Source organism: Hylaeus anthracinus, unplaced genomic scaffold (assembly GCF_026225885.1).
Source record: "Hylaeus anthracinus isolate JK02 unplaced genomic scaffold, UHH_iyHylAnth1.0_haploid 11989, whole genome shotgun sequence".
NCBI classification, from domain to species: Eukaryota; Metazoa; Arthropoda; class Insecta; order Hymenoptera; family Colletidae; genus Hylaeus; species Hylaeus anthracinus.
Window position 1 is genome coordinate 16742345 of NW_026534337.1, and position 5302 is coordinate 16747646.

Sequence of the window (5302 nt, forward strand, 5' to 3'; positions counted from 1 at the left end):
ATATATACATACATTATTTACGTAAACGAGGGACAAAATGAAATGGAGGCGTTTCTCCTATTGTGAATACGATCATAGTTTCCTCGAGACGGATGTGTTTGAAGATTACGGCGCATCGCACACTGTACAATAATCACGCGCATACACATGTTATATACAAAATACATACCTATATATATTATACATATAATATAATATAAATATGAGTAACGATATGCATACCTGCGTCGGTGTCATTAAAGTAATGTTCCGTGTAACGCGATTACGATAACGGAAACTTGTACTAAGCCTACTTATGACTTTATCGCACTGCTGGTACCAACGGAGATAATTATACGAAACCGAATAAAGAGACGATTAATGTAATTTATCAGTGTCCGTCATTTTTGAAACCTGCCTTTTTTTCAATACTTATAATTATTAGAATTGGCAAGCTGAGACCTGTGTTCGACTCGATAATTTGGTAAATGTTCTTTATTTTAACCGTATTATTAACTAATCACTGGTACTGTACCAACGGAAATAATGGTTACCCTCGCGGAAATTCCACGTGCAATCTTATATATTCTTCGTCGAAATCAAAAAAAAAAAAATTTATTTTCGCGGTTCTATCGGAGAATGTTTCGCCTCGATGGTACCTGGGAAAACTGACGTCCATATTCGAGCATTGGTATTCGTTGACCCTAAACAGGATCATCCAACTTCCTGCCCTTCGGATGCATCGCACAAAGACCGCAAAGGGTGCTTTCCATTTATATCGTTCAAAGAGACACGAGCACGCTCTCAGCGGACCGTTATTCGAGGATCAAATGGAATGAGTTGCATAGTGTTTAGCCCCACCCCCATCCCCCTCCACGTCGTGAAATGACTGATGGCCAAACACCGAATCGTTCCATCGGTCCCATCAACAAAGTGAAACTAGTGAAAATCGTGTCCTCGTGATCGTTTTGCGACCAACTTTCCATTCCTACGTTAACTTGCCTACGTAGAAATACTTTCGATGTGAGTTAGAAAAACTCAAATAAAACATTGAAAACCTCCAATAAAGACTGGATATTACCCCGTCTTGTTCGTATTTTGCAAGTCCCTTGTCGAGTTATATATAATATTAAAAATACGAAAAACCGTAACTATCGTAGTATTTCCCTGCAAAAATATAATACTCCTCGGGAATCTGAATTTTTCCTAGGAAGGCGGCAACCACTCCACACGCGGACTTTACTTCGTTAAGCTTCCCTTTCGGAAAAAAAAAGTTGATTCCGTTTTAACGAGTACACTTATTATTTTTGCATATGTAACGCTCGGCCAGAGTTTGCCCCGGAGTTTGTAAGGTGATCGCGCACTTTTACGTCGAGTATTTCTTTAGCGAGATAAAAATTCTATGTTAATGTGAGGAAGCAGCGAACAGGTGATGGGTGTATAAAAAGGGGCCAGACGTATGAGAAAAGAAAATATGGGGTGGCGGAAAGTTGCATAGGAACGATGATGAGCGAAGTTTACTGGCACGCGTGGAAAGCTCGTGTGCTCCTGATATTTTTCTTCACGGGGAAAAAAGTCCTCGTGCGGCGGATACGACGCGGCTAATAAGTAAAATAATAAATAACACATCTATTTAATACAACTCCATAGGCACTACGAAAGCTTCTCACGATTTAAAAAAAAAAAAGTGTTTTCAACGCACGAATAATTGAAATTATTATTACATGTTTCCTTATTATCCTCCAACGCAACCAGCCACCTAATTCTTCTATGAATTATTGTACCGTTCAAGTTTCCCCTGTAATAATTTATTTGCAAACGATTTATCTCCGATGCGGTAGCGTTTCGGAAAGGGCGCGAACTAATTCCAATTCAAGCAGACGCGAGTAATAAGAGCCAAATTGATTCTGTCCGATTTGGACAATGAAAGCGCGAAGAGTGATTAATTAAGCGATACGTGTGATAAACGGATACGGCATAAACGTCCGGCAGCCGATACATTATCGCGCTGGATGGAAAATATGTACTCGTCGAGAGCATTATGCAGAACGACAACCAGTCGCGTCGACGCGCATTATTATATTTCGTATTACTGTTGTGTCGCTGGTTGTTAATTTGACGCTCAATTTCGCGATTGACGTGTACTAATTTTTGTAATTACTTTTCGAGAAAACGAAGGATTAAAGTGTACGGTACGAGGTGAATCGAACTCGGTCGGTTTTAATACGCGACAATTACATTTTAAGTACAAATTATTTCATTGGGAATTTCATTTACGACAGGAGCTCGTTTAGTGATTTAATAAAATGTACAGTCAAACAGACTGGACATATAAATATATGGCAAGTGGAACATGCACACTTTCGTTTAAAATTGTCACTCCGCTTTCGTGGACATAGAAATTAACATAAGAAACATTCAACGGTGAGGGTATCGTCAGCACACTCGAAATGAAATTGTATAATGGTGCAGTTATCGTAAGCTAATATTGTGATAAATTTGCGCGAATGTTTTGGAACGTTTAATGCTTCGCGAAGGAGACCGTGTAACCACATACGTTGATTCTTTGCCGACGTATTCGTTAAGTGCAACGAAAGAATAACAAAGTGTAACTGAGAACGATCTATGATCTGACGGAAGATGATGAATTCAACAGTTGAAGTGAAGTTAAATTAATCCATAACATAGAAAGGAGATTTGAAAGTATACTTTATATAAAGCTGTTTATTAACATCTTCGACGCGCTGACTTTCGTGTTGTATAAATTAATTATTTTTTTTTTGAGCTACCGTATAATATAATTCGTAAGTTTTGGAGTTTTTACGTATTACATTTTCATTTAACATATTTATAATATATCCCGGCTCGCGGTTTGGGAATCACTGTCCTAAACGACAAAACAAAACCAAAGACAATAACAAAATTTTTCAAGTAAATCTGTTTCAGGGTGCAGAGAAAAGTGGCCCACAGAGAACGCGTTTTGTTCCACGTTGATATCTCAAACGGTTCGCGATATATAATGCGTCAAAGCATGGGGGTTTAGGGCGAACGGGGAAGTTGAATGGGAATCGAAATTCCAGGAATCGCCGTGATTCAGTTACGTTCGCGGAAATACGCACGTCGCGACAGTCGCGGTAGTAAAAAGACGCTGAGCTGAGTCAGCGTCGTCATTGACCAACGGCTGCCAAGCTTGAGGTAGGTCATCGAACTGGTGCGAGCGAGAGGTCCGACCGTGCGAAAGAGACGGATATAGCGACAGATTCAAAATTACGTCACGCTACAAACGACGATATCTCGGCAACGAAAAATCGAATCGACGTGAAATAAAATTCATTGTAAAGGTTAGGCCTCCCCCTCTCCTAACAACATCAGTTAACAACGCACAATCGCACAATTGGAATCAATATTTTATTTACAAGCAGAGACTTGATACGATACCTTTATTTACACGTGCTACGAAATTTTTTAGTCTGTTTAGCGTTTACGAGCGTTGATTTAATTATAGTTTTATATTGTTTAGACCTTTCCTCTTCCAGCAACTACGATAGTATCATAAGTAAGACTGCTTGAATGACAGAAAAATTTGAGTAAGTAATTCATCCAATTGTTTGAAACCCCTGTCGATGAATTCACGTATATTTACGTCACTTGAATAAATATACATTTATCATTGAAATTAATGGACATGTAACTGTAGCCCCTTACGTTACAAACATCTTCGAAATCTTTCCTTCCAACTTTGTCCGAAACAACGACACCGAGACCTAAGCCAGCGACCTAACCCAGAGCTAACGCCACGTTACCGTTTACAAGGTGATTACTCGTCGAACAACGCGATCTCGTTAATAACCGCGGGACTACTTTATAGGCGACGGTAAACAACCTGGCTGGACCTGGCTGGCTCTCATCGAGAGAGAGAGAGGCCGAATAAATGCAATTTAATTAATGAACACTCGCGCTGCCGGAGGTTTTATTTACTATTGTGTTCGAGGACGAGGATTCGGGACGTCGTTCGGTATCCCTTGAGCGGTAATCCTTAATTAATGACCGGACGTGGAGGGCCATCCCGTCGTCGTATTGCGGATTAATTCGATTCGAAGTGTCTACTAATTATCGGTGGGCTCGAATTGCGTGCTTGTCATAGGATCGAAATTCTAGCAAGAGGAAACGCCATAAACCTTTCCACGTGACGGTGTGCGCGGCCGTGTCTCTCGCTTTGACGCGTGTACGTGCGGCCAAGGCAACTTTCACGCGTTCCGCGTGCCGACAAAGGGGGGCGCGAGAGGTGCCGTAGGTGTGACGTAGAGGGTGGCGGAGGACAGAGATCGCGCGAAGGGAGAGCGAGACGGAGTGTCACGAACTCGTTAAGCATGAACGACCGATCGTTCGGGGCTTGGAAATCGGTTGCGGTGTAAACGTCACGTTTCAGGGGGCGTCTACAATGGCTCATTAAATTGAATAATCATCGAGGTCATATCCCCAGCCGGCGAGGATGCGGTATCTGCAATTTACTTGGTCATCGGCTCGCAAAGTTATGTTAGTTCGGCCCGGGCGAGTGTTACTATCGAGTGTATCGAGTCTAGACCGGACGTCTAAAGGGATGTTCGTTCGTTTGCACGATTTCCGGTGAAATTGGCGTTGGGAAATGCCAACGGCAGCGCGTCGTGTACCACGTAAAGGTAAATGATGTAAGAAGGGTTTCCCTTGTAAGGAAAGCTTGTTAGAAGCTTTCTCTTGTATCTCTCCATTTATCTGATTTAAATAAAAATTAATTCGAAACATATCGATTTAAAATCTTGCATTTAAATTATGTTTTATTATATCCCTTTCTCCGGAAGTACCTTGGACATCTGAAACAGAAAAATATATCGTCGGAGACGAAAACGAAAGTTTTCCACGACGATTTCCACGATCCTACGATTTAATTTTTCTCTCGTGTCCGGCAGTATCGACATTCCTCGATCCATCGAAGGATCGAATGTTTACCAATTTGGCTAAAGGCAATATATATTCATGGTACGGCGAAACCGATTCCTCCGGAATAGATCAACTTACCAGATCGAACGGTTTTCGAGATATTAAATGTTAAAGTTTGACGAGAATCGAGTAAAGTGGGTCGATCGCTCTACCGTTTGGTATGCATGATGCACTTGCAGATAATAGCTTCGATGTATAATTACTTTCAAGTTGCATGTAGTTACATGGTTCACAAGAATGCACGATAAATTTCATAGACGTTCGCGCAACACTGCTGTGGATATTCTATTAGCTAAGTTTACGTAATATTACTCGAATGAAGATATTTAATTTGACGTCGCTCCTC

At 41.1% G+C, this 5302-nt stretch overlaps 1 protein-coding gene across 2 annotated transcripts in view; it reads right to left on the reverse strand.

Annotated features, from left to right (window-relative positions):
* Positions 1 to 3468, reverse strand: part of LOC128887565 (uncharacterized) — a 191656-nt gene extending 188188 nt beyond the window's left edge. For both annotated transcript variants that reach the window (XR_008460061.1, XM_054143597.1), the window contains exon 1: positions 3465 to 3468. The gene's annotated coding sequence lies outside the window, so the exon portion shown is untranslated. The remainder of the gene's footprint in view (positions 1 to 3464) is intronic.
* Positions 3469 to 5302: the final 1834 nt, after the last annotated feature.